General features: G+C 41.7%; 1 long non-coding RNA gene across 1 annotated transcript; it reads right to left on the reverse strand.

Annotated features, from left to right (window-relative positions):
- Positions 1 to 2,680: 2,680 nt before the first annotated feature.
- Positions 2,681 to 5,706, reverse strand: LOC101177399. The gene is made up of 3 exons (XR_180173.2): positions 5,640 to 5,706; positions 5,395 to 5,511; positions 2,681 to 3,063 (listed from the first exon to the last, which is right to left on the reverse strand). It is a non-coding gene; the product is annotated as an uncharacterized LOC101177399 (long non-coding RNA).
- Between the last annotated feature and the right edge of the window lie 1,740 nt (positions 5,707 to 7,446).

Here is a 7,446-nt window from a genome sequence, read left to right on the forward strand (position 1 = left end):
AATACTGGCTTCCAAAGTTGTAAAGGTAAGATATGAGAGGAAGGGCAGCGGCTTACAGATCCATGCAGGCAAATGGTTCCTCCTCTCCCCATTCTTTAGGAAAGGGCCATTAAGAAAAAAAAGTTGGGCCTGGCGCGGTGGCTCACGCCTGTAATCCCAGCACTTTGGGAGGCCAAGGCGGGCGGATCAGGAGGTCAGGAGATCGAGACCATCTTGGCTAACACAGTGAAACCCCGTCTCTACTAAAAATACAAAAAAAAAAAAAAAATAGCCAGGCGCGGTGGCAGGCACCTGTAGTCCCAGCTACTCGGGAGGCTGAGGCAGGAGAATGACGTGAACCCGGGAGGCAGAGCTTGCAGTGAGCCGAGATCGCGCCACTGCAGTCCGGCCTGGGCTACAGAGCGAGACTCCGTCTCAAAAAAAAAAAAAAAAAAAAAAGTTGGCCAGGCGCAATGACTCACACCTGTAATCCCAGCACTTTAGGAGGTGGAGGTAGGCAGATTGCTTGAGCCCAGAAGTTGGAGACCAGCCTTGGCAACTTGGTGAAACCCTGTCTCTACTAAAAATAGAAAAAAATCAGTTGGGCGAGGTGGCTCATGCCTGTAATCCCAGCACTTTGGGAGGCTGAGGCAGGTGGATCATTTGAGGTCAGGAGTTCGAGACCAGCACAGTCAACGTGGTGAAACCCTGTCTCTACTAAAAATATAAAAAAAAAAAAAAAAAAAAAAAAAAAGAAGAAACAAGCTGGGCGTGGTGGCGCATGCCTGTAATCTCAGCTACTGGGTGAGGCTGAGGCAGGAGAATCAGAGAATTGCTTGAACCAGGGAGACAGAGGTTGCAGTGAGCCAAGATCACACCACTGCTCTCCAGCCTGGGCAACAGAGCAAAACTCTGTTTCAAAAAAAAAGAAAGAAAGAAAAAGAAAAGAAAGAAAGAAAGAAAAAATTAGTGGGGCTTGGTGACGAACACCTGTAGTCCCAGCTAATTGGGAGGCTGAGATGGGAGGATCACCTGAGCCTGGGAAGTCAAGGTTGCAGTGAACCATGATCGTGCCACTGCACTCCAGCCTGGGTGATGGGAGTGAAACCCTGACTCCAAAAATAAAATGTTTTTAAGTGACTTTAAATTAAAAAGAAAACAAAAACAAAAACAAGAAAACCACATTGCTCATGGATAGTATGACATTTATTTTTCTGTTTGTCTGTTTCTGTATTAACATCAAAAATCACCAGTTATGGAGCACATATTAAATCCTACTGCTGCTTGTTTTGTGAATAAAATTTTATTGCACACAGCCACTCCTATTAGATGTTTTTGTCTGTGACTGCTTCTCACTATCATGGCAGAGTTGAGTGTTACCCAAAGGGCCTGAAGTATCTACTATCTGGCCCTTAACAGAAAAATAAAGGTCACCCTCTTTTAGACATCTACATAAGGAATTAGAAACTAAAGGACACCCCAACACACCAAACACCCTACCCATGGATTACAGGTAGTAACTTGCAATGAATTTCTTGGCATCACCATTTCTTTGACAAATCTATGAGCTTAGTGATAAAAACTTGGCATTAGTGCTCATTAGAAAAAGCCAAGTAGGGTTTAAACAACTGAAAATCCCTAGTAATCACAAGAATAAGGATGCCAAAAATCAGTTGAGGTACTATTAAGAATCACAACCCCAGAACTGATAGAAAAAGAGAGACTGAATCACAGTCTAGCAGAGCTTTCCAGGATTAAAGCAGGAGATGAAAACCCTCTCCTTACCCTTGTTTATAACCACATTTTGTGTTAGGATGAAATTTGGCACAACTTCTGCCTGCTATTATTCTTGTAATTTTCCCATCTTTTTTCTGGAACACTGAACTATGGGAGGGTGCACCCAAATAGTGCTGGAGACACCACGCCCTTCACAGGGTCCTCCCAAAGCACTCCAGACACCAGCACCCTGGATAAAGCACCTGCCACTTTGTCCCAGGGGCTGAGGCTTCTCTCCAGGCTCCTGCGTCTACCCCATTTTCAAGCCCTCTTGCTTTGGTCTCATGTGCCCACACTTTCAACCCAAACTGTGCCTTTCTGGCCAGTCTCTATGGATGAATACCTCAGCTGAACTGTCTACCTGGCTTTCCATAAGATCATCTTTGGTTCCAGGATCTACAATAAAAGCATCAGACCTGATCTGTCCCAGTCTGCTCTGACCTCGTCATTTTTCCCCTAAGGGCACAAATGTCCGGTCTCTAGCACTAAGCCACAGGGACAGCTACATAAAATGTTGGCTGTTTCCGTTTTGCTGAATCTGTCTTTCCATGACAATTTCTGGGTTAACTCATCTCAGAACATACCAGAGCCTGAAGGGTCTGCTGATCCTTTATATCCTATGAGAATAAATGAATTAGCATATATACAGCTCTTAGAAGTGTGCCTGACTAGAATAAGCATCTTATATGTTAGCCATTATTTGATCAAGGTCTCAGCTGGTGATTGTAGTTTCTTAGTGCTACACGGTGTTCAGAGAGATTCTAGAACCTAGCATCTTCCTCTAAAAGCATGATTTATCTTTGGTTGCTGAAATGTTAGTTTTGTCTAGGATCTCTTTTGAATATTTCTTAATTCCTGTTTTTAAGTAGAGAATAAAGTCTTTGGAAATGTGATTTTAAGTAGAATGAGAAGGCAAGAATATCTGTAGTATTTGTTTGTATTTTATTTTTAAGCCACAGAAACAATTTTGTCAATAAATGGGTGATCCTTGAACCTTCAAAAGCTTTGTCTAAAACAGAAGTATTGTTTTCATTTTCTTAATAGAATGTCTTTTACCATTTTGCATGCAGCAAAAAATATATTTCCCCAATACTAGCGCAGAAAGAACTGCTAAAAGTGAGAGACATCCTGTTTATTCAGGGTTACTGCAGTCCCTTGGGGCGAGGACCATCTATTTTCATGTACTGCTAAACTGTCCATGACTGTGATATGCTGGGTGTTTTTTGCTCATTTCTCATGCTTCAAATCTCTCTGTTGCTGATTTCTTGCCTTTTGAGCTCTTCAGCCAGCTGGCTGTGGTGGACAGGGCTGTAGGAAGGAGTGTAACAGAAATCAGGAAGTGAAGATGCTGATTCCCACACAACAGCCAGACTGGGAACGAGGCTTTCTTAAAGATCATTTGGGCAAAACACACGCGATACTGTTCCTGACATTATCTGTCAAGTATCCAATCCAGAAGTAGCAAAGTGGGATGGATAGTAAAATTAATGGGTCTATAGGGACTGTAATGATAGCTTGGTGGCCACTGGGAAATTTCAGACAGCAAGCATGGCTCCTGATATGAGATAATGTGTGATCTTTAGACTCAGGTCTCTTTTAGAATAGCTGAAGCTGGCATTGGGCCCATATATGCCTCCAGATAAAGGACATCCCAGAGGCATTTTGTCCAATACAAAGCCTGGAAGATTCCTTATATCTTGTGCTAGATTTATTGTTGCCCTTGTTATATATCATAAATATCCACCTTCCGCATTAGATTCTGAGCTCCTTAAGGGTTAAAGTCATATAATTTTCATGTTTAGTTCCCCAATGCCCAGCAAGCAATTTATTAATCAACGAATTTTATGAAAAACAAAAAAACAAAAACAAACAAACAAACAAACCACTGTACTTCATACCTGAATTAGACCAAACAGTTGAAACACTAATGGGACATTAGGACTCCTCCAGGGGGAATTCCTAATGTGGTATCTCCCTTTCCTCTGTCCCATTCTCTGTCCCATTCTCTTGAGTCATTTGCTAATGAACTGGGAACGTTAGTTCCCCCTCTTGCCTTAAAATGGAAAGGCAATGGATGTACGGCCCTGGAATAGTAATTAGAACTAAATTTCCCCATCCACCCACCCACCAGGTGACACAAACTGCCTTCAAGCCTGGCCGGAGAGATTCACCCAAATGCTTATTGTCATCTGTTGCATCATCTTCAGAAAGAAGAAAATTGCTTCCATATCTCCATGGCCCTAAATGGTCTTTATCTAATCTGACCAAAGTCATCTCTTGGCCTTTTGATGCCAACAGCATTGGCCATCCTTGCAGCACCCAGGGTCACCCTGACCAAACACTCTGGAAGTGTGCGTGATTCATCAAGTCCCACCTTCTGGAAGTTACAACAGTAGTATGTGTAGGACAATAGGACAGAGTTACAGCAATAGCAGTGGCCAACCTGCATTGCAGAGAACCAAGACTGCAAGTTCTTTTTCCATTCTCCATCCAAACAAATACTGTATTTAAAAAAAAAATAAATAAATAAATCCAGATATGCCTTCCAGTTCCTTGACCTTAATCTCTCATTCTGGATCTGTTTAGATTCAATGCCCTTCATGTAGCTCTTTACAACCCACTGGTTTACTATCTGGGTCTGATGTTCTAGAATCTGACATCTGGTCAAATATTTCATCAAATATTTGATACATGAATGAAGAGGAGACTTTAAGACTTTCAAAAGGATAAGAACCACAGGCTAGGCATGGTGGCTCATACCTGTAATCCCAGCACTTTGGGAGGCCAAAGCAAGTGGATCACTTGAGGCCAGGAGTTCGAGACCAGCTTGGGCAACATGGTGAAACCTCATCACTATTAAAAATACAAAAATTAGCTGGGCACGATGGCAGGTGCCTGTAATCCCAGCTATTAAGGAGGCTGAGGCACGAGAATTACTTAAACTTGAGAGGCAGAGGCAGAGTCTGCAGTGAGCTAAGATTGCACCACTGCATTCCAGCCTGGACGACAGAGCAAGACCCTGTCTCAAAAAAAAGGATAAGAACCAGAGCAGCAAACTCAACCCTGATACATTGCCATGTATCTCAGAAATATCTAACTGGATGTTAAAAGGGTAAATAGAAAGAGTTCACGCTCCATATTCCCCTGGTTAAATTGAGACACTATAAGACGGATGTGGGAAATAGAAGAGAACAAATTATGAGGTGTGCTGGCCCAAAGCCACATGCCTTGTGGGGAAACAAATTCTTTGACCACCCTCAACCATAGTGACTCCCAAGCTCCTTGGAATTTTGGCACCCTATCATTATGTACTTGATGATCCAGTCTTGATTTGACAACCTCCACTCCTGCACTTGGCACGAAAAAAGTTACGCAGCATAGATTTATTTCATTTTTTCCTAATGAATGTGAACGAACATTACTTTTATTGCAAGCATTTTATAGCCTTTCTTGAAACAACTTGCATCATCCTGGCTAAATGGAACACAATTAAAAAGAAAAAAACTTGAGCAGTCATGTAGCTAACACCATACTACAGTTAGTAAGACAGCATGACTGCAACAGCCCCAAGGAAATAGACAGCAATCCTGGTTTCAGTGAGGGAGACAACGTGAGAGAGAAGGAGAGCTCCCAGTATACCCGAACATGTTTTCTGCAAATAGATTCCCGAACATCTCCTCACATCCTTCCAGTAAGTTTCCCAGTGAGCCTTCCAGTGAGCCTTCACTTGAGCCAGTTTCAGTTTGTTTTCCATCCCTGCAAACAAATGATCCTGGTCTAGATCATGCTGAATTGGCACTCAGAAAAAGATAAACAGAGACCAGTAAAAAGCCTTGGCAGACCCATAATCTACCTTCTCTTGTCAGCCCCTCAGAGCACAATACCTTGCTGGAAGTGAAGGAGTGAGGCAGAGGTTACTTCGGTGTCTGGGATCACGTATGTGCCGCCTGGTTTTCCTATAACCAGCTCTGACACTTCTGCGTAACAGAGCCATCTACCCATATCTGAAATCCATAACTCTAAAGTAAAGATAACATTTTTCTTGGCTTCTTTGATATCTTTGGATAGAGCAAAGGAAAAAGAGATCAACAACACGGACAGGAAAGATGAAACAAAACGTGGAGAATTGTGTAACTGTATCCCCACGCAAACAAGCACACTTCATTCTACAGAGCACACAAAGAAAAGATCCTGGCGTTAGAAAAAGACTCTGTTCCAGCAGAGTAAATACTTACTGGGCTTTTCAACAAAAATTTCTTTGCCCTACAGACAGGTCTAGCTGCCTAATGTCTGCTGTTAAACAAGCTCCAACTTGATCTGGCCTTCATGAGGAAATGTGAAATTTGAACATTTTTATTTCCCCAGCTTTTTTCCATGCTTCCACTTTATTTTGGTTACTGCCTTGACTTACACCCCCAGGTGCTATAACTGCTTTATTTCCTCCTGCCCATTGCCTGTTCAACACATGGCGGTTGCTGGTCCATCTTCTCGAAGTGCTGCTTTCTGCCATATAACCGTGGGTGGTACCAGTTTATACGGGCAGTGGCAGTGTAGGCAGGAGGCGTTGGTTTCAACAGGCTGACAACACACAGCTAAGTAGCCAGTGCCTTCTCTGGGCCTCAATTTCCTCATGTATGAAATGGATATTTCCTCACTAGTAGGGTTGTTGAGGGGATCAAATGAGATAACAAATGCAAAGCTCCTGGCTCAGGGGCAAGCACACAGCAGTACCTGCTAGGAGGATCCTGGCCTTCCCTCTGGGGGTGACAAAGTACCTGCTCCTGAGAGTTCATGTAAATGGGTCCAAAAGTGCATGGAATTTGAGACAGGTTTATAAGACAGTGGGTGGAGGATGAAGGACTCACGCTCAGGAAGAACTTCTCTGCCCTCACATCCCACTATCCCAGTACACGAACAGAATGTGCTTTTAGAACCCCATCATGGGCTCAGATGAAAACCTCTGAGAAGATTCAGGAAGCCATTCAGCCAGAAAGACTGAAGGAAGGCAAACAGCAGAACTCAGCACTATTCAGCATAATGGTCAAAACAGAAACTGCAGATAAACCTTAATTGTAAAACAAAATTGGTGAAAGAAAAATGGGTGAATTAATGGGGATTCTAATTTAATAAAGTTAGAATTAACTACTGTCAAGTTAAAAGGAAGTTTAAAGTCAGTCTTATTATAAATGGTTAGTCAGCTCAGTCCTCTGGGGAACCAAAATTCTCCTTAACATGTTAGAGAAATTAAATTTGTTATTTAGAACCTGTGATAAATCTCTTACACTCTTTGTTGGAAAAAACTTTAAATGCATCATTTATTGAAATTAATTTTGTTTCATTAAATAACCTTTGATTCCAAGAAATAGCAAACCTTTTAACTTTTAACCTACAGGCTAAACAGCCAAATCCAGATAGTAAATTTGAGTTAATTTAGCTGATTATATGGCTGGAAATTTTATTCTCAGAGATATCTTAGAAGATACAAATCTATTATTGTTAATGTGAGAATAGCAATGTATATGCATATTATTATGTCAATCTTATTTGGTTGTAGTTTTAAAATTTAGCTAGTTATTCTCACAGAATTTTCCATAAAGAATTAAGAAGCCTCCTAGGTTTTATTTAAAAACTTAATAACATAACTTAATAACATAAGCTACATAGAGGTGAAAAAGATAAATGAAAAACAAA

This window comes from Nomascus leucogenys, chromosome 22a, assembly GCF_006542625.1.
Source record: "Nomascus leucogenys isolate Asia chromosome 22a, Asia_NLE_v1, whole genome shotgun sequence".
Taxonomy (NCBI): domain Eukaryota; kingdom Metazoa; phylum Chordata; class Mammalia; order Primates; family Hylobatidae; genus Nomascus; species Nomascus leucogenys.